Source organism: Adiantum capillus-veneris, chromosome 15 (assembly GCF_014529385.1).
Source record: "Adiantum capillus-veneris isolate H3 chromosome 15, ASM1452938v2, whole genome shotgun sequence".
NCBI classification, from domain to species: domain Eukaryota; kingdom Viridiplantae; phylum Streptophyta; class Polypodiopsida; order Polypodiales; family Pteridaceae; genus Adiantum; species Adiantum capillus-veneris.
This window is the reverse complement of record NC_140945.1, coordinates 63,949,793-63,972,774: the sequence shown is the minus strand read 5'-3', so window position 1 is coordinate 63,972,774 and position 22,982 is coordinate 63,949,793. Positions and strand designations below refer to the sequence as shown.

The 22,982-nt window shown below is 43.8% G+C and overlaps 1 pseudogene; it reads right to left on the bottom strand.

The window, feature by feature from the left end:
* The window catches only part of LOC147440787 (uncharacterized), a 133,322-nt pseudogene that overhangs the window by 88,166 nt on the left and 22,174 nt on the right, over nt 1-22,982 (bottom strand).

The following is a 22,982-nucleotide window of genomic DNA, read 5'->3' as shown; positions in this document are numbered from 1 at the left end:
GGGTATGGGAGATATTCCCGATCTCGTTCCTACCTTTAAATTATTATTATTATTATTATTATTATGGGATTTCTGATTCGGGCCCATTTTGGCCTCCGTTTCCACTACAGGCAGTACTGCACAGGCTATTTTGTCATTTTGTGCAGAGTTTCTGTATCAGTGCCGTTTTTTGCATAATAGGTGCCTTACAGTCTTCTACGATTTATGCTATATAGCACGTATTGTTTCCGCTCCGTTTCTCCTATTTTAGAGCAGTTTTCACATCAGGTGCAGCATTTACCATGGCTGACAACAACACAGATGTCTTCAAGATGTTTGCTGTCGAGGACAGGTTGGATGGGGACAATTACCCTATGTGGGCTTATATGATGCAACACGTTCTTGTGTCAAAGGGCGTCTGGAATATTGTATAGGGCATTGATGTACGTCGTGGTTCTGAGGATGTAGGCGATGTTGAGGATGTTGCAGGTCTTGCTGCAAGGATTGCTGCTATTAGAGTTGTTTTGCCTACTGCAGAACAAGCTCGTTGGGATTTCAAGGATGCGCATGCTCATGCATTGATTGCGTTGTCTGTGAAGCACACCATTGTTCCTCATATTTGTTCAGCAAAATCTACAAAACAGGCTGGGATACTTTGGCTAGTCTTTATGCAAGCCGTAATGAGGCTAAAATTGCTTTGCTGCGTAAAGAACTGGAGTCGAAGATTATGCATGAGGAAGATGATATGGACACTTTCCTTGCTGGTGTCAAGGATATCAATGAGCAACTTATTTCTGCAGATGAAGTCGTTTCAGACAGTTCCCTTGTGCAGACTGTTCTTGATGCCTTACCGGATTCCTACCAGACTTTTGCTTGTACTTGGAGACTAATGACCCAAGGAAATCCTGAAGTTGTCAAGTTTGATACATTATGCACATTGCTGTTGCAAGAGTCACTTTCCAGAAAAAACAGAGCTAGGCAACGTGCAGTTGAACAGGCTTTTATTGCTTCTCAAAGAAAGGGTGGTAACAGCAATGCGGCCACTTCTTATGGTTTTGCTGCGAGTGGCAAAACTTATGTTCCTAATGCTTCTACTGGCAGCAATTCGTCTAGAAATTCTGGTGATAAGGGCAAAAAGAAGATGCGTTGCCATTATTGTAAAGCTAATGATAACTTGATCAAGTCATGTCCTAAGTTGAAGGCCAAAGAGGCTAAGAAGAAAGAGGGCGGTTCCACTGCAAATGCTGGTTCCACTACAAATGCAGCCATTGTTGAGTCTTCTGTGAAAGGAGACTGTGATGCTGATGTTGATGCAGAATGGGCTTTTAGCGCAGAGTGCACTTACAATCCTGTTGTCCATGATGCATGCTTGTCAGTTGTTGCTGCAGATTCACATGTGTGGTATTTTGACAGTGGTGCTACAAAGCACATTACCTCACATCGTGAATGGTTCACCTCTCTTGAGTCTGTCCCTCATGGAAATTCAGTCACTTGTGCCAACAATGCCTCTTATCCAGTTCGGGGAGTTGGAAAGATTGTGCTTACTGCTGCTAATGGCAGTTCTTTCACACTTGTTGATGCACTTTATGTACCTGGGATCAAGAAGAATCTTTTGTCTGTATCCGCACTTGCTAGACTTGGACTTGTAGTCAAATTTGTGGATGACAGATGTACAGTTCATGATCTCAGTTTTGGTGATAAAATCGTTGCATCTGGGCTATTGTGCCGTGGGCTGTATAAGCTCACTTTATATGATAAGTGTGGATAAAATTTTGCAAATGCAGTTTAGATTCAAGGGCTATTTCAGATGCAAAACTTTGGCATGCACGTTTTGGTCATCTGAATTTTGCCAGTTTGCTGCGTTTGCAGAAATCTGATATGGTTGCTTCTTTGCTGCCTCTTGAAGCACCTGTCAAACATGTTTGTGAAGGCTGTATTTTGGGTAGGATGCAGCTTTCTAAGTTTCCAAAGGATGGTTCAATTCGAGCCACATGCAGGTTGTAGCTTGTGCATAGTGATGTTTGTGGGCCCATGCAAACTCCATCCTTAGGCAATTACCTGTACTTTGTGACTTTCATTGATGATTACTCTAGGCATGCATGGTTATTTTCGCTTAAAGAAAAGTCCGAAGTTTTTATGTGCTTCAAACAATTTCTAGCTATAGCTGAAAATGTATCGAAATGTACAATGGATACCCTTCGTTCCGATTGAGGGGGGGAGTATATGTCTCATGAATTTAATGCATTTCTGGCTAGTCGTGGGATAAAACACCAATGTACAGTGCCTTATACACCTCAGCAAAATGGTGTTGCTGAGAGGAAAAACAAGTCACTTATGAAAATGGCACGATGTATGGTCAAAAGTCAAGCTTTGCCGCATTCTTTTTGGCTTGAGGCCATCATGTGTGCCACTTATGCACTAAACAGGTCTCCTACGAAAGCTTTGTAGTCTATTACTCCATATGAAGCATGGCATGATAGAAAGCCTTCTATTGAACGCATGTGTGGTTTTGGCTATTTGGCATATGCTTTGGTGCCACAAACACAACGCAAAAAATTGGATGATAAGTCTGTCAAATGTATTTTGGTTGGTTATAGTGCTGAAAGCAAAGGTTACAGGTTGTATCATCCGCAAACAAAACATATTCTGGTTTCACGGGATGTAGTGTTTGTGGAATATTCTGTTCAGCCCTTGTTGCCATGTACTAGAGATAGTAATGTAAGCTCACATGACATTTATGACACTTTGTTGCCTCTTTTCAGTTGTGAAAATATGAATGTAATTTCCAATGAGGCAAATGTATAGCCTATGGGGTTTTTGAAAATGTTATAGATCAGCCTATTATTAATGCAGATGTACATGATGTACTTGATGAGGAAAGGGATGAAAATGAGCAGGCTAGAGGTATGCCAAAATGGTTGGTGCACACTTTGCGCGACAGTAAATTGGATGCACCTTTGTCTAGTCGTACTCGTTCAGGCTCTTGCCATGCATCTTATGCATCAGATTGTTATGCTTTGGCTGTGTCTAGCTTACATGATGTTGAGGAGCCTCTGTCTTTTGATGAAGCACATAATTCAAAAAATTGGATGGCTGCCATGCAATAAGAAGTGGGTTTACAAGTTGAAACGCAAGCCGGATGGTGAGATCAATCGCCATAAGGCTCGACTTGTTGCAAAGGGTTATGCACAGCAAAAAGGCATATATTATGAAGAGACTTTTGCTCCCACTTGTCGTATGACTACTGTGCGTTTTCTATGTGCATTGGAAGCTCATTTTGGTTGGGATGTACATCAATTAGACATTGTTACTGCTTTCTTGAATGGTGAAATATTTGAGGAAGTTTATGTAACGCAGCCTCGCGGTTTTGTCATAAAAGGACAAGAGGACAAAGTCTGCAGATGTAAGAAGGCTTTGTATGGGTTGAAGCAATCTCCTCGTGCTTGGTATGAGAAAGCTGACACTCATTTGGTCAAACAAGGCTTTTGTAACAGTACAACAGAAAGCACATTGTATGTAAAGGGTGAGGGTGATGTACTTCTCATTGTGGTTCTTTATGTCGATGATTTGCTGATCACTGGACCAAATGAGAGACATACTGCTGAATTTAAGACTGATTTGAATGCTACTTTCAAGATGAAAGATTTGGGGTTGTTGCATCATTACTTGGGTATACAGTTTAAGTAGTGTGATGGTGGTATTGCCATGTGTCAGAAAAGTTACATAGAGACATTGCTATGTAAGTTTGAACTTGAGGATTGCAAACCTATTGCCACTCCCATGGAAACAGGTTTGAAGTTGAGTCTACATGATGCTGGCGATTCTGCTGATGTCACTCTTTATCAAACTGCTATTGGCTACCTCATTTATGTATGCAACACGAGGTCGGATATTCAGTTTGCAGTCTCACAAGTCAGCAGATTTATGCATAGCCCAGGGTCTAAGCATTGGCAGGCTGTCAAGAGGATTTTTTGCTACCTTAGTGGAACTTTACATCTTGGCTTGTTTTATCCCAAGGGGGGATCATTGCCGCCAGACTTACATGCTTTTTCGGACTCAGATTGGGCTGGTTGTTTTGGCACTCGAGTGTCCACAAGTGGTTTTTGTTTCATGCTTGGCAATTCATGTATATCATGGTTGAGCAAGAAGCAACCTACTGTGGCCACTTCGAGTTGTGAGGCTGAGTACAGGGCAGTCTTCACAACTACGGTTGAGTGTGTATGGCTCAGACGCCTTATGGCTGATTTGGGTGTTGGATAGGACACTGCCAACACTATCTACACTGACAGTCAGAGCGCATTGGCAGTTGCGAGGAACCCAGTTTTTCATGCTCGCACAAAGCACATTGAGGTGCATTACCACTATGTCAGGGAGAGGCTGTCAACAGGAGAGATCAGCTTGGCTTATGTGCCAACACAGGACAACCTTGCAAATCTTTTCACAAAGGCATTGTCTCGTGAGAAGCTTGAAGCTTTCCGCAAAGCTTTGGGCTTACTCCCCTTTGTGGACTGATGATGTCCTCAGTGCATGGCACTTCCCTTTACTCATGTGCCAGCTCTCGTTCACCGCATCACTCCAGGGGGGATTTGTTACCATATACATGTGGTAGTGATGTGTGTGAACACACTAGGACCGCCGGGGCATTTTTTCCCTCTTTAGGAGGTTTTTTCCCCCGAGCATTGTATATGCGCCCATCACTCTAGGGCTAAGGTTTTTTCCCCTTAGCATTATATATACGCCCATCACTTTAGGGCTATCTATCTCCATTGCACACTAAGTAACACACTCTCTATTGTGTGCATTGAGCTTCCTTCGTCTTCTCCAAACTGTGTGCGTTTCTCTGCAGCCCTAATTCCAACACTAAGTTAGCAAAAAGGTACTATGGTCCCTTCCAGATTCTTAGGCCAATCAATGAGATGGCCTATCAACTCAAGTTGCCCAACCATTGGCTCATACAAAATGCTTTTCATGTGAGCCTACTAAAGCCTTACAAAGGGGAGCCACCTCAAGAACAAACTATTGAAGACCCACCGGAGATCGAGGACCAAGAAGAGGTGCTGCAGCCCTAGTCCATTCTCCAACATGAAGACAAGGTACTAGACAATATCTTATTAAGTTTAAGAATTATCCTTTTGAAGATGCTAGATGGATGCAAGGCATACAATTAAAGGATAACCTAAACCTTTTCAATGCTTGCAATGCTTCCCAAGAGTAAGCAAATGTACAAATGTTAAAAATGAACAAATTTTTTTGTCTTATAAGACTCTCTTTTTCTTTATTGTGCACAAAAATGAAGTAGTATGCATGCTTAGATCAAGTTTGCGGAGACGACGTCTCCCAAACACCAAGTAGAGCTGTCACTCTACTATGGAAGATGATAGGACTAATGTGCAGACATGCTTGCGGCAGCCTCAGGCTCTCAAGCGCCAAATGGACTAGTCATGCATTGTGGAATGATGTCGTAGGGTAACATTGGGATCCTCTACCCGCTAGGAAAAGGACTAATGAATATGCTTTATCTTCTCTACCCCATAGTCAAGGACGACTATGATTTCAAGAGAGAGGTAATGTCATAATAATCAATATCTAATTCTCCTAAATGATTTTCTCATGTTAAACTGATCATCTTATATGGGGAAGTGTCGGGGGAGAAAAAGCTAGAATATTGGTTAAGCTAGCAGATTGGCCACAGTAGGAATCCAAAGGAGGGAAAATAGGGATCCAAAGGGGGGCCATCTGCAAAAGACCAATGTGAAACAATGGACTCATTGAAATTATTCTTGAATGCATTAACAACAAATCATGAGTGAAGACATAACCTTGAAAAACAACAGTACATGGATTTGTACTTGATGACCTGCAACACAACCTTAATTGCTTAAGATGGGATCCTAAGTAACAAAAGTGTGTTAACAATAACATTATCAAGCAAGTACATAAAAATTGTACATTCAACTCATCGAAATGATTCTCGAATGCATTAACAAATCAAGCCTCGACTCTCCAATACATAAAAGATAATTGAGCTACTCGCTCTCAAAACTCTCATCAGCAGAATCATTGTCTCCAAAAACCGCAACAGCATTTCTTCGCTCTCTCTCCTTAAACATCACTCTAGCAATGTTATCTCTATGTGCCCCATTGACAACAACATTGAAAGAAACATTGCCTCCATTTTGTGCCCTCTCTACTGCTTGTGAAGAGTCAGAGTCCATCAAGCAAGAGACTTCTGCAAGAGCGTCATTTAATCCGCTACGAACTATTGTATCTAAGCTTGTAGCATCCAATTGAGCTTGGCCCATTGTAGCTCACCCTAGGCTTCTCGAATCCACCCTTCATCAAATGAATCTGCGTGAACAATACACATGTTATGGAGGACCAAGCATGTTCGGATCATCTTCGACACATTCTGCAAAAGCATGTCACAACTGTTGGAATTAGGGTTGCAGAGAAACACACACAGCTTGGAGAAGACGAAGGAAGCTCAAGGCACACAATAGAGAGTGTGTTACTTAGTGTGCAATGGAAAGATAGATAGCCCTAGAGTGATGGGTGTATCTACAATGCACGGGAGAAAAAACCTCCTAAAGAGGGAAAAATGCCCCGGCGGTCCTAGTGTGTTCACACACATCACTACCACATGTATATGGTAACAAATCCCCCCTGGAGTGATGCGGTGAACGAGAGCTGGCACATGAGTAAAGGGAAGTGCCATGCCCCGAGGACAGGATCAGTCCACAAAGGGGAGTAAGCCCAAAGCTTTGCGGAAAGCTTCAAGCTTCTCACGAGACAATGCCTTTGTGAAAAGATCTGCAAGGTTGTCCTGTGTTGGCGCATAAGCCAAGCTGATCTCTCCTGCTGAGAGCCTCTCCCTGACATAGTGGTAATGCACCTCAATGTGCTTTGTGCGAGCATGAAAAATTGGGTTCCTCGCAACTGCCAATGCGCTCTGATTGTCAGTGTAGATAGTGTTGGCAGTGTCCTGTCCAACACCCAAATTAGCCATAAGGCGTCTGAGCCATACACACTCAACCGTAGCTGTGAAGACTTCCCTGTACTCAGCCTCACAACTCGAAGTGGCCACAGTAGGTTGCTTCTTGCTCAACCATGATGTACATGAACTGCCAAGCATGAAACAAAAACCAGCCCAATCTGAGTTCGAAAAAGCATGTAAGTCTGGCGGCAATGATCCCCCCTTGGGATAAAACAATCCAAGATGTAAATTGCCACTAAGGTAGTGGAAAATCCTATTGACAGCCTGCCAATGCTTAGACCCTGAGCTATGCATAAATCTGCTGACCTGTGAGACTGCAAACTGAATATCCGGCCTCGTGTTGCATACATAAATGAGGCAGCCAACAGCACTTTGGTAAAGAGTGGCATCAGCAGGATCATCAATGAAAGTCACGAAGTACAGGTAATTGCCCAAGGACGGAGTTTGCATGGGCCCACAAACATCACTATGCACAAGCTGCAACCTGCATGTGGCCCGAACTGAACCATCCTTTGGAAATTTAGAACGCTGCATCTTACCCAAAATACAGCCTTCACAAACATGTTTGACAGGTGCTTCAAGAGGCGGCAAAGAAGCAACCATATCAGATTTCTGCAAACGCAGCAGACTGGCAAAATTCAGATGACCAAAACGTGCATGCCAAAGTTTTGCATCTGAAATAGCCCTTGAATCTACAACAGCATTTGCAAAATTTAGTCCACACTTGTCATACAAAGTGAGCTTATACAGCCCACGGCACAAAAGGCCAGATGCAACAATTTCATCACCAAAACTGAGATCATGAACTTTACATCTGTCATCCACAAATTTGACTACAAGTCCAAGTCTAGCAAGTGCAGATACAGACAAGAGATTTTTCTTGATCCCAGGTACATAAAGTGCATCAACAAGTGTGAAGGAACTGCCATTAGCAGCAGTGAGCTCAATCTTTCCAACTCTCTGAATTGGATGAAGGCGTTGTTGGCACAAGTGATTGAATTCCCATGAGGACAGACTCCAGAGAGGTAAACAATTCACGATGTGAGGTAATGTGCTTTGTAGCACCACTGTCGAAATACCACACATGTGAATCTGCAGCAACTGACAAGCATGCATCATGGACAGCAGGATTGTAAGTGCACTCTGCGCTAAAAGCCGATTCTGCATCAACATCAGTAACATAGTCTCCTTTCACAGAAGACTCAACAATGGCTGCATTTGTAGTGGAACCAGCATTTGCAGTGGAACCACCCTCTTTCTTCTTAGCCTCTTTGGCCTTCAACTTAGGACACGACTTGATCAAGTGATCATTGAATTTACAATAATGGCAACGCATCTTCTTTTTGCCCTTATCACCAGAATTGCCAGACGAAGTACTGCCAGTAGAAGCATTTGGAACAGAATTTTTGCCACTTGCAGCAGAACCATAAGAAGTGGCTGCATGTGTGCGTATGTCGCACGTGTCAATGCAAGAAACTTGCCGATACACCGTGTGCGAGCCACAAATGGCTCCAAGCACACAACAAGCCTAAACTAGTAAGCTCAAAGAAGGCGATGGTGTGTCACTCACCGCTCTACGCTTGCTTCGTGGAGGATTCCTCGCTGTGAAGAAGAAGGAGCCGCTGCTTCGCGGCGCTCAACCGCTTCGCCGCTGCCGTGCCTTCGTAATGCTCGGTCGTCCACACACACACTCTCTCTCTCTCTCTCACATACACACACACACAAGGAGGTGAAGAAGAAGAAGATGGAGATGGAGATGGAGCAAGAGCACTCTTCTATTGCACAAATGAGAATATGAGTGAATTTTAGGTTTAGTTGACCTTTATATGAGCTCACCCCGTTCACACTTGGGCACCCATGCTTAGCCAACTAATCCCTTGAGTGTTCCAGTTAGAGTGCGCCTCTCATCGGCGATCACTCTTACCCTTTTCCTATTGGACCGACAAGCCCGGTACCTGACTCTACCAAATAAATAATACGATGTCCGCCGTAGGTTACAACGTCCGTCGTGGGTGATAGGGTGTCCGTGAGCCCTGAGGGTTAACATGCCCCCCTTCCTGATGTAGATTCCGTCCTCGGTAGCTATTGAGTTGAAGCTCGTTCGTCGAGGTGGAAGAGCATTTGAGATGAATGTCCTTAGCCTTCTTCACTCACTACAAAATCAAACAACATTGGCACACTAATTGCATTCTCATAAGCGATTAAAAAGCATATGCAATTTTAGGCAGACAAATTGATTGGTAACAGAATTTTAAATAATTTCTCAATAAACATTAAATTGCAATATAATCAAATGCATAAACAGATGTAAAGGTAAAAAATTAAACAAGTCTGGGGTCGCTAATTTAACGATCGAAAGGCACTAGAGATCGACTATTAATACCATGGGTAAGCTTCTTAATTTTCTCTGGTCAATTAAGTTGTTTAATCGCGAGAGCCAAGTATTTCATGTTCGAGGGCTGACTAGAGGCTATACCTAGAAGACCTTGTAGTTAAGCTATGATAAAAGGAATTGCTCATGAAATCATCACCTGACTTATTTCCTTTTCTTTGACCCCCCAAAGTCTTTTCACAGTGATTCAATTTTGATTTGTGTGCTTATTTTGTATGCCTTGGGTTTTTTGCTTTTCAAGGAAAAGCGCCCACACTGGGAACCTCTAGGGCTCTAGTACCATAGGTGATACATGTGAGTGAAGTACCCAATCAAGCTGAGATTTCTCTTCCAGCTTAAGATTTTACATTGTGGCACTTTGATTTTTTGTTTGTTCGTTTTCAACATTTTAATTTTGTAACTTTGGGGGGTCATATAACACTGATACACCTCCCCAGGCTCATCACACAAGTAAACTCCCTTTATAATACTTAAGCTAAACGTCAATAGGGTCAAGCCCACTAGAAAGCCCTAGTATATTTCACACAATGCTGCCTAAATCGGATTAAGAACCTAAGTAACCATTGATTATTAGGAAGGCATTCCCCATGGTATTAAGAGAAGATCTCTAACACCTAACTTGGTCAATTTAGCTTAGTCTGACCGCTTGATTTTTAAACCTAGACAAGTGATTATGACAAAAGATTACATTGAATTAAATGTTTGATACTAAGCAAATGCATTGAATATTATGCTACCAATCACAATTAAAGCAGACAAACATGGATACAAAAATATAAGGGGCAATGCTAATGGACAAGAAACACCTGTTTGTGTTGATGGTTGCGCTTGATTTGAAGTGGATGAGAGAAAGATTCCATGAAGGTCCAAATCCTAACCACAGCAACACACTCCTGTACACACTAGGAAACACAAAGAATACCTCTAGGAGGCACATCAGTGGGAAAAAGGAACTTTGCTAATCACTCAACTCTAAACAGAAACACTCCTATTGTACTAATCCTACCTACCCTCCATCACTCGAGTGATAAGGATCAAAGGTGTTTTATGACATAGGTTTCTCTTTCAGTGTACCGGATGTGAATGTGTAGGTCTGGGTCAATGTTTTGACTTTTATTGTGCACACTCGTTTGCTAATTACTCTTGCTCTTTATTATTTTAGTTTTTTATGAGTAGAAGGCTTTATATATACATTCCCTAAGATTGGGATATTGAGAGGTCAAGGAGGAAGGTTGAGAGGGAAGCAAGTGAATGATGGATGTCAGCAAAAACTCCCTCTTCATTGGGTAGATCATGCCGTTTGAAATGAGCTCATCACCCTTTGAAACCAACTGTTCCAGTTGGTAATAGGTGGGGATTTTTTCCAATAGTTTTCTATTACCTTAGGTGCCTCATCGAGTTGCAAGGGTGGTAAGGTACTCTCCCAGGATCGAACTTGAAGTGGTTCATTAGGTGATTCTTGAACACTGGGAGGTGTGGATTCCTTTGTAGCTCTATGGAGGCCCACTATTGTAGGTGGAGGCTGTGGAGAAGCTTTTACCTCTATGGATGCATTACATGAGGAGTTGGAAGCTTCATGGGACTCCCCCCTTCCTGAGCTAGGTGGAACAAATTGTTCTTTCTTCTGTACCCAAACTAGCTCTGGAGCGGGTGTGTAGCATTCTGTGATTTTTTTCTTTCCTCTATCGTCGATTCGTTTTGGAGCTACGGGATTGGGCTCACATGGGTCAGGTGATAGGTAAGAACACAATCTACGTTTTGGCACCCAAATTTGATCATTTCCTTGATAGTAGCCTTGGGCTTCCAATAGTCGTTTAGGAATCCAACGCCACGTTTTCTTAAATTTCTTGGGGCGAGTGGGACGTTTCTTACAAGGCTTCTATTTTTCAGCACTAGCCATGGTCGCTAAAGAAGCTTTAGGGACCCACTTGAATGTTTTCTTCGTTACATTAGGATGAGTCTTGTCAGAAGCTATATGCATTGCTTGTAGCATATTTAAGGGTACAGGCATTTCATCCCCCTCAGGTGTTACCCAGGTCGTCCCCCTATTTCCCCAAGTGTCTATGGTTGCTGCTAGGTGGACCCGATCCACATTGTCCGACTCAGTCATCCCGGGTAGTACATTCATATAAGGAGAATCTTCCCCAACATCAGTGTCCGCTTTACACGTGTAACAATACTGCAATGGGCCCGAGTGAACTGTGGTGTGAGATCTATGATCAATTATAAACTTGTTTCCTAGAGGATGTATTCGACCCGTCACAAGATCCACTCGAATGACATAATCTTGGAACTACAGGTAGACATGGTTTTTGGACCAGTCATGCACCATGTTTGCTTCCCTCATGAAAGGACGTCCTAAGATAATCTCAGATGCCATAATGTGCTTGGAGAAATCCATAACAATGAAGGTAACCCTTATTTTATGTCCAACCACCTTGATCTTGAGATCTTCTGGCATCCCAATAGGTTTAACAATAGACCCATTGGCCATCTTCACTACTATGGTTGTGGTCGCAAGGTGAGGTCTTCCCATAGTTTCCCAACAATTTTTAGTCACAATGCTAACCCCATCGCCACCATCAAGGATTCCCTTCACAGTTAATCCCTTAGTAGTGATTGGTATGGTCGCATTGGATTCATCACCCTCAAAGTATTGTCCCAACTTGTTAACATGTATTTCTATAACAAGGTTCTCATCTAGGTTGGGTTGTGGATCTAAGTGTTCCTCCTCTATTGGCATCTCCCCAGCTCCATCCATCTGTGCAAATTGTGGTAGCCCAAACTTCAGTTCTCCATTGAGGAAGGCTCGAAGAGCTGAGACTAGCTCGGGGTCTTTATATAGTGTGGACATGATGGTGGTTCTAATTTCTGAAGACATGAAATCCATCAATTTGGCAATGTTTAACGGCACCTTTTGGCCTTGAGTCTCTTGACGTGGAGAAGATGGGATCTCCATTTCTTCGATAGGATTAGGTAGTCCCTCTCTAAATATTCTTTCCATCAAGAAGTGAGTACGCCCACTTTCCCATGACTTTAAGTCACTTTCTTCTTGGATGACACTAGGTATGTCCAAGGGTCTATGGACTTGGTGAGGTTGTTGTTGCGTAGGGAGCACGGTGTCTGTAATCTGGATCTTTCTAGGTGTTGGTTCTAGATCCCTTTGGGTATCTTCTACCAAACTCCTTAATTGTTTGACTCGCTCAATATCCTCTCTAGGGTTTGGGTAAGTTCCTATCTTCTTTTTGGATCCTGTCCATTGTGGCTCATGAAGATCTTCCTTGTTGGTTTCTATGTTAGTGTTCATTTTGGTCTCCATGGTTTCACCTGAATCAGAATCTTCTTCAACGTCGTTCATATATACGGGGTCATCACCAGTCCCTATGTTCGTCTTCGAATTGGGGTCTGACTTCGTTGCTTTGTGCGATCTCTTTCTTCGTGTTTTCTTCTTTTTCTGAGATTGGGCAAGTGATGCCGTGTCTCTTTCCTCAAGAATATAATTTTGTTTTTGGAGCATCGATCGTGTGAGTACGTTTAATGGTACCACGGGTGTACTTGGTGATGGCTCCTCGGTAACTTCAATCATGTTTAATGGCATGATCTTCGGTGCATTTGGATTATTTGGACATTGGGCAATCAAATGATCTATGCCACATCGATTACACATGAGTATCGGCATTGTAGACATGCTTGCTTGATTGGTTTGCATTAGTGTGGCGTTCTTTTGTAGCCTAATAGGACACTCGGCTACACGATGTGGACCTCCACACTCATAGCATTGAGGAGGTGGTCTCTTAGCGGTGTAATTGATATTTTGGCCTCTTGCCGCAAGAGCAACTACTTGATATACAGGTTTGACTTGTCCCCAATAGTCCTCCATGTAGTATTGTGGACTTTCTTCAAGCACATCCATCCCATAGGCGATATTAGGATCTATATCTTCCTCATAGCCTTCCAAACAAGAAATAGATGACTCACAACCCACTTGATTTACACAAGTGATTCTCGGATGTGGTGGTTGCGGTCCTAGCACTGGAGGTGGTAAGGGTGTTGTTTGAACAACATTTTGGGCCCTAGGGACCATGTGTTGTGCTTTTTGTTCAAGAGGTGGGGCCGGCATCAAGGCAGGCACTCGAGGTGTGTCTGTCCATGCTAAGGTTGGTCTATTGGCCATCGCACGCTTAAATACTATGCAATCCTTAGCTTGATGACCATACCTCCCACATGCATTGCAGTTCCCATTGAATTTTACTCTAAAAGTAGGGCATTCACTGGTACTATGTGGTCCATAGCATACTGAGCACCATTGCTGCTCCCTTCTTGGATACATATGATTGTTTTGCGGAGCACTATTGACTCTAAGACTCTCTTGAATAGCCTTGGTGAGATCTGCTAAAGTCATCTCAGATATCTTTGGCTCCTTAGCAATAGGCTTTAGGGTCATTGGCTGATGCCCCGCTGCTTGTGAGCTAATAGATTTAGACTCAACAGACACTCTTTCTCCTTGAATCATTAAATTATCCTCTAATTGGATCGCATTGGTGGTGACTGCTTCCCAAGTGGTGATACCTCTAATGACTAGGCCATTGTAGATATCCTCATGTCGTAATCTCCTAATGAATCTATCCAGCAATTGGTTATTGTTGAAGTACTGATTTGGATTACAACGAGAATTCAAATGCTTCAAGCGACTTATAAAGACTCTCACCGACTCTCCTTCCTCTCGTTGGGCTTTCTGGAGCTGAGAGGCTACACCCCAAAGCACTCCCTCTCGTATGTATTCCTTTAAGAACAGTCTCCTAAGAGTAGGGTAAATCGTTTTTTCTTCCACCCTTAGGGTTCTATACCAATCCCCAGCCTTTCCACTTAAGGTTAGGCTTAAAGCATTGCTCTTATGTAGGTCATTGTGTTCTCCTAGAGAATCGCATATTTGTTCAAACACTTCGATATGCTTCCTCACATCCCCGTCTCCACTAAATTTTTGTGTGAGCTTGGCTATTTGTACTGCCTTACTTCTAGGCTCTCTATTTGGCGTGTTGCGCATATTCTCAGCAATAGATCGACCAATAGCTTGAGCAAATGTTGCCAAGTCACATAAGTGAGCAGGCACCGTGGGTGAAGGTTCTCCAGAGACTACATGTGGAGTAGGTATTGGCATTGGGCTTGGCGCATAGGAAGCCCTTGGGTTCCACGTTGGGTATGATGTTGTGCCATGTGGTGGTCCATAGTTCATATGGGTGGCCCTAGGCATAACAGACGTCGGATGTGACATGCTAATGCTAGCCGGTATAGTCCCATGGAAATAAGAACTTGTGTATTGTGGTTGTGGAGCATAGGTAGTTGAAACAATGGGAGGGGTAGGGACTACATGAGTGTGATGAGCCATAGGTGCATACGATTGGTACACACTTGTAGGTACTGTTGTTGCAGGCATTGAGCTACCATGTAGTGGTGCTTTACTAACAAATGAGGTCCATGGCGTGTTTCTCGGCATGCCCATCATTGGGGTAGGCATGGTAGCCGTGGTGTCATTAAGGGAAAGATGAGCTAGACTTGGAAAAGTAAAGCTATCACTTGTGGGCTCAGATTGCATTGAGACCCTTGGCGAAACAACATATGGGGGATCGATGGGACTCACTGGGGGAGTCTCCATTTGTGATAGAGTGGGTTGTTTCCCTTTGCCCGTGTCTAAAAATCGCATAGGACCCGTCGAAGGTATGTTTATTCCTCGATTTTGCCTCTCGGACTGGATAATCCTATGGATGACATTGCAGATCATGTGTTGTTGTTCCTCTAGACTAGTGGCACTAGATGTGGATTGTACAACTTCTAACCAACCCACATGGTATGTGTAGCCCATGTATAGGTCGGTCAAAGTCTCTGTGTGTAGGTCATATTCCCAATTTTCATTAAGAAATACCCCGTCCAAACTTGGTGTACTAGAGGGTTGCCGTGAGGTGGATGCAATGTTGCTTCCTGTGTTTTGACTTTTAGTCACCGCTACCTTAGAGGCGACTTTGGAAGGTGGTAGCTCGATAGGGCCCTCGTTAAATGAGGTAGGTAGAATGTCCACGTGGACACTCTGAGGGAGTGGGGTCTACAGGAGATGTGAATGGTGATTCTACTTCCCCACCCCCTTCGTTTACTTCACTAGCCGTAGGTTCAGAGCGCGTAGCTCTACTAAAAGTTTCCATCAAATGGCTAAAAACACTAGTTCCAGGTTGCTGGGCCCAGTTAGGCATGGTTTCATTTGTTCCCCCGGGGCTTTGTGTAAGATGCTCTTCCATAATATCGTAGTTAGAGGAAGAGTCGCTAGCCGCTATATTTGGGTCTTGGGTTGCACTACCTTGGATCCCCACCAAGGGCGTAGATCCTAGCGTGGAAGGATAGTGAGTACCCCCGTAAATCGAGGCACTAGCTAGTTGTTTGGACTCTAGCACATGACCAGAGCGTAGATACATGTGCTTTGGGTGCCCTACATGTGTCGGCACGTACCCTCAAAGGTTACTTGCTTTGTTTTGTGGGTGTTTTGCACCCCGTTTTCTACTTGATTTTTTCTTGTTTTTGATGTTTTTTTAATGTTTTTTAATGTTTGATTTTTTTTATTAAAGTGTGTGATAGCTCAAAACGAGCGTATCACTTAGAGAGTCGCTGTGTGCTTTACAACACAATTTTCGGGCATCTGACGTTCCGTTGAACCTCAAAAAATCGATTTTTAGCTACGTGTGAAGCTAAAATTCGTTTTTTTAAAAGGCGACTGAGGCCTAGGCTTGAGCGTGAGCTTGGGCTTGGGTCTGGGAGATATTCCCGATCCCTGTCCTACCTTTAATTTTTTTTAAATATTTTTTTTTAATTTTAATTTTTAAAAAAAAGGATAAGGCCGCCACGGCTTGCGCGAGAGCACACACACACACACACTCTCTACCTACTTCTAACTAATACACCTACTCTTACACACTAACACACTCTATTAACTCTCACTAATCTACTTCCTACTTACTGTACACAGAAAACTAACTACCTTAATACACATAGAATAAACACAGAACCTTTGAAATCTCTATTAACAAAAAAAACTAACTACCTTAATACACAAAGAATAAACACAGAACCTTTGGAAACTCCATTAATAAAAAAAACACACAGTATAACACCAAATCCCTCTTCTCAACACACACACACACTCCTTCCTTACCTTTCCTACAATAGAAATTGCACCACGGAGAAGCACAGAGTGCTACTCGAGCTTCATGTATGGCATTCCCCGGCAATGGCGCCAAAAATGTGCGCGTATGTCGCACGTGTCAATGCAAGGAACTTGTCGATACATCGTGTGCGAGCCACAAATGGCTCCAAGCACACAACAAGCCTAAACTAGTAAGCTCAAAGAAGGCGATGGTGTGTCACTCACCGCTCTACGCTTGCTTCGTGGAGGATTCCTCGCCGCGAAGAAGAAGGAGCCGCCGCTTCGCCGCGCTCAACCGCTTCGCTGCCGCCGTGCCTTCGTAATGCTCGATCGCCCACACACACTCTCTCTCACATACACACACACACAAGGAGGTGAAGAAGAAGAAGATGGAGATGGAGATGGAGATGGAGCAAGAGCACTCTTCTATTGCACAAATGAGAGAATGAGTGAATTTCAGGTTTAGTTGACTTTTATATGAGCTCACCCCATTCACACTTGGGCGCCCATGCTTAGCCAACTAATCCCTTGAGTGTTCCAGTTAGAGTGCGCCTCTCCTCGGCGATCACTCTTACCCTTTTCCTATTGAACCGACAAGCCCGGTACCTGACTCTACCAAATAAATAATACAATGTCCGTCGTAGGTTACAACGTCCGTCATAGGTGATAGGGTGTCCGTGAGCCGTGAGGGTTAACACTGCATTACTGTTACCATCCTTTCTTTGAGAAGTAATAAAAGCCTGTTCAACTGCACGCTGCCTAGTCCTGTTTTTTCTAGAAAGTGACTCTTGCAACAGCAATGTGCATAATGCATCAAACTTGACAACTTTAGGATTTCCTTGGTTCATCAGTCTCCAAGTACTAGCAAAAGTCTTGTAGGAATCTGGTAAGGCATCAAGAACAGTCCGCACAAGGGAACTGTCTGAAATGACTTCACCTGCAGAAATAAGCTGCTCATTGATATCCTTGACACTAGCAAGGAAAGTGTCCATATCATCTTCCTCATACATAATCTTCGACTCCAGCTCTTTACGCAACAAAGCAATTTTAGCCTCGTTGCGGCTTGCATAAAGACCTGCTAGAATATCCCAAGCCTGTTTTGCAGATTTTGTTGAACGGATGTGAGGAACAATGGTGCGCTTCACAGACAACGCAATCAATGCATGAGCCTGCGCATCCTTAACATCCGAACGAGCTTGTTCTGCTGTAGGCAAAACAACTCTAACAGCTGCAATCCTTGCAGCAAGACCTGCAACATCCTCAACATCGCCTACATCCTCAGAACCAGGACGTACATGTATGCCCTGCACAATGTTCCAGACACCCTTTGACGCAAGAACATGTTGCATCATATAAGCCCACATAGGGTAGTTGTACCCATCCAACCTGTCCTCAGTAGCAAACATCTTGAACACATCTGTGTTGTTGTTGTCAGCCATGGTAAATACTGCACCTGATGTAAAAACTGCCCGAAAATAGGAGAAATGGAGCGGAAACAACCTGTGTTATATAGCACAAACCGTAGAAGACTATAAGGCACCTGTTATGCAGAAAACGGCACTGACAGAAATTCTGCACAAAATGACGAAATAGCCTGTGCAGTACTGCCTGTAGTGGAAACGGAGGCCGAAATGAGCCCAAAGCTCACTGAAATCGAAGAAAGTGAGCAGGCGTATGCTGGAGCAGCTGGCGACTAAGCCCGGGAGGACGTGACCTGCTCTGATATCAAATGTTGGAATTAGGGTTGCAGAGAAACACACACAGCTTGGAGAAGATGAAGGAAGCTCAAGGCACACAATAGAGAGTGTGTTACTTAGTGTGCAATGGAAAGATAGATAGCCCTAGAGTGATGGGCGTATATACAATGCATGGGGAAAAAAACCTCCTAAAGAGGAAAAAATGCCCTGGCGGTCCTAGTGTGTTCACACACATCACTCCACATGTAAATGGTAACAACAACGCTTTAGAAGGATTTTGAACCGAGCTTTGAGCATTCCAAAAGCACGCTCCACAGTGTTGGGATTAAAGCCCAAGTGGCCTCTTATACGGATATGGCCGGCCGCCCACCTAACTCGCTTATCACTAACTCTTTGTATATACTCACTTATACTTGTGTGAATAATAAGATTTGGGAGATAACCCTTCAACGAATTCTCTGCGTACTGTGTAAGCTCTCTGTCTGTGTAACTGTGTGTGTGTGTGTGTGTGTGTGTGTGAGTCGCTCTAAGCTCAGCTCTGCGACTTCAATTGGTATCAGAGCAAGGTTCAGTGCGTTTTTGCGTAATCGCCCACGCGCACTTTTCAGGCAGATTCTGGATCCGGAGCTTGGAAATTCACACTCGGCGTTCCGAGAGTATTTTCAGCAAGTGACCTGCAGTTTTACCCCCCTTTCGAAGCTGTTTATGCCCTCAGAATTTCGTTCTGAGCTACATCAAAAGATAGGTTTCAGCCGCAAAGAAACCCGTCTTGTGTAGATTGGCAAGCAGGAGGTGGTCGGCATCAATATCGGCATCGAAATACATCACTCATTTGTCTTCAAAGCATCATCTATAGACCAGATACACATATATATCATCAGATATATATATTGCAGTCTGCATTGCTACTTCGTGTGCTTGCCAGGTTCCAGGGGAGGTGTGGCCATACGACGGCTTGACACCACTGGCATGCATTGCAGATTGATGTAGTGTGATTGTGGGTCTGCTAGTTGTGAGTCACGCTAGCAGACAGACTGCCGTAGCGGTCATAGGACAATGATTGGTCTATTGTAGGATGTATGCTAGTTCTAGGCAGTTTGCCGAGCCATCTGAGAGGGTCGTGTGTGAGGTTTTTTGAAGCCAAGCACTGGGAGCTGGGTTACCCAGTGTGAGGTGGATTAGGTTGCTGGAGTTCCCCTCTACACGCATCCTCTTCGGCGACTTTTATCCCATAGGATGTATGACTTTGTGTAGACACTGGATTGCATCTTATGCGTCAGGCCATTGAGGCATTGTTCAGGGTTCAGTCTTGAGACAGATACAGGTTCTGTGATCGCCCAGACAGGAGACAGTGTATGCTTACACGATAACATATTACAGAGATTTTTAAATTTGTCACTAGTCAGCTATTTATGGTTGTTTTTTAGCTATCTTTTGGTTTCGAGAGCTCAGTTTACAGGGGAGACTCTGTCAAAATTTTCAAAATACTGACAGTTCTTGAGGAGAGGTGTTCAGCTTGTTGTTTCCAGCTTGTTTATTGTGTACAGAGGCCAGTTTACAGGGGAAAATCTGCCGGATTTTTCCCAGGAGTAAACAATTTGGCAGACATGGCATCTTCTCAAAGTGAGACTCTTTACAACATAAAGAAGCTGGACCCCACAAACTTTCCATTCTGGAAGAAGTAGATTTGGCAGGTTTTGGTACAGAAAAAACAAGTGAAGCCACTGAAGCTCAAAGGGGAGAGACCAGAAGGTATGGCTGAAGATGAGTGGGAAGAGCTTGACGAGTTAGCTTGTTCCACAATGTTAAGGTGGTTACGCCACTAGCGGAAGCTAAATAGCGAGAACTCAACCAACAACAGAATTTGTCAGACGAGGACGGAGCTTGACCCGCAGGCGCATGGAAACAACTAGGTGGGTGTCAAATCACCTACTCGACCTTCTAATGACAATCACTACTAAGGAAATCAAATCTAAGTTCTAAAATACGCAAGTGACTGAAATCCGTACTACGGACGAATGCTATACGAAACAAGATCTAGAATCATTGAATCGATCTCAAACTCAAGGGGAAGTCTATACACTAGGTAAGAACAACACCCTAAAGACTTGAACTGCAAACTCAACCTATAACCACTCCGTGCGGTAAACGCGTATGAAGACAGGCCGAAATATACAGGTGACCGAAACTTGACCCCGATGGTACTAATGTGTAGCTCTACTCGTTGTGGTTCTATAGATATGCTACACGCTCAATTCCGACACACGAGTTGGAAGAAAACTCACACCAAAGCTCGTAGGAACTTACCACACATAGAAGCCGATAGCGCGCACTCTTGGTATCTATGCGTAGCTCTCGCCGTTGCTAACACAATGGCGGTGTCGCTTCTCCAATGGCGGCTCCGTAGCTCGCGTAGCAAGTAGATAAGACTCTCTCTCTCTCTCTCTCTCTCTCTCTCTCTCTCTCTCTCTCTCTCTCTCTCTCTCTCTCTCTCTCAAACACAGTCACGACGCTCAAAAACTCACTTTGATTAATAATCTCCCCCTTAGGTTACAAAAACTTTGGCTTATATACCTCAGCCTTGGAGGTGAGAACATCTCTAACTAATTACATCAGCAAGTGAAATTACTTCGGGATTACAAGCTGGAAACTCAATTGAGTCCCGTTACTTAATGAATGGCTCAAATCAAAATTAATGTCAGAAAGACATTTATTACAATCAATGGTTACAAAATGATGAGTGTGAGCAAAAATGTGGGTGTGATCCTCTGCTAGCTCAACACCCCCCCCCGTGTTCATGTCGTCCCTGACATGACTTTTATGCTTGGTCAATAAAGTCCTGTCATCTTGAGCATCTGCAAATGTGATTCATATCGTAGGTTGCCGATGGTCAAGGTTGGGCCGAATATTTTGCTTTCGTGGGTGAAAAAGCCGGTGTAGAAAGCTTCTTCGAATGTTTGCATGTGGAAGCTAGGCAAAAACATAATCCTTTGGTATAGGAGGTGTAACACTTTTGGAGAAGGTTGCAATGAAAGATCGTACATCATATAAGACACCGTGTCGGCCGTCGATAGTAGACTCGAGGTCGTGGCTTTATCTGGCGCGAACACTTCAATGCAAGCTAAGAGAGTCCTGCAGATTTTCTTGAGCATCTGACATGAAAGGTCAGGAGAGCTAGTAAAGAGCTTGATGGTGCCCGTTAGGATTTTCACCATGTAGGCTTTACCTATTCTCTCTCCTGCCTTTGGTCCTGGCATCCTGGGATAATTAAGCCAATTTGGCTTCTTTTCTGCAATCCTGCCATGCTCTTTCCAGTTTCTGACTCTTGGCACCGGGCAGAAGGTTGCATCCTCCCGGATCTCCTTTGGTGCCTCCACCAAGTAGATGAGGTAGGCTGGGTATTTGTTCAGCCAACCTTTCCTCCATCTAAGTTGTGAATCTACTATCTTCTTTGATTGTTCCTCCTTTGTGATGTCGCCTTCGTAAAGAGCGACATACTGCTCTCCTTCTAGTCTCTTTTTCGTCTTTAGCACTTCAAATTTCATCAAAGGGAAAGGCAGGCTGGGTTGCATCCATTGTTCATGGAGCACTTTTGTGTCTAGTTCCTGAAGTCTAATGGAGATTAGGAGTCTCCTCTCCCATTTCATTTCCGCCTTGGCACTCTCCTCTGCTGACTTTTCTATTTGGTCATGGAGCCTTTGTTCTTCTTCTTCAGAGATTCTTGAAGTCGAGGCCACCTCTTGAGCTGGGACTGGATCTTCAATTGTGGTTGCCTCTCCAGTTTCTGGTAGCTCTATGGCTGCTCCACCTGATTCTTCGTGTGGTGTCTCTATCTCTCTTCTTTGTTGCTCTTGTAGATCTTGGAGCTGTTTGCAGAGGGCCTCATTCTCTGTCCGTAGTGTTTGATTTTCTAATGTGAGCCTCTCCTCTACGGCCAATGATCCCTCCGCAATGTACAACCTTTGCACTTGCTCTAATCTTAGCTCTCTTTGTAAGCTTCGGACCTGGTCTTCCAAAACTGGTACGATAGCTCCCTCTTGTTCGGTTCCTGCTCTGCTAGCTCTAGGGGTAGACCTGAGTCTAGTGATTGTTCTTTCTTGGAGCTCGACTCTTTCCTTTAGCGCAATGAGCTCATCCTTAGCCGCCTCCAAGCCGCCTCCAACTCATCCTCTATCCGCTCCCTTGCTTCCTGTGCACTTGTTACTTCTCTTGAAGCCTCAGCTAGTTGGAGTATCAAGCCATCTCTCTCGTTTTCCGCATCATAGAGTGATGCTTTATGACTTTCAGATTTAGTCATAGCATTCTCTAAATTTCTCTGCAACTCCGCTTCCCTTTGTTTGGCTGTCTCAATCTCTACTTCCTTTGCCTTGGACCTTTCTTTTATCTTGCTGAGCAGTTCATGCACCATGTGCATGTATTTTTCATCATCATCTGTCAACTCTAAAGCTCTTTCCGCCACCACCTCCACTGGCTTTGGCTCTTCTAGTATTTTCGGTTCGTCCAGTTTCTCTTCACTTTCTTTTTTACTCTTTGTCTTTTTCTCCGTCCCTCTCCGTTCATCTTGTTTTTGTAGGGTGATCCCATAAACTGCCTCAAGGGCATCTTCTTTGGTGTATCCTATCTCTACCAGATCCTCATAATCATTTCTCTTTTGCTGAACTGGATCTATCTTCTTTTCTTTGGTCTCGGCTTCTGGCTTTTCCAAAACATCTGTGTCCACCTCTACTGTGGTCT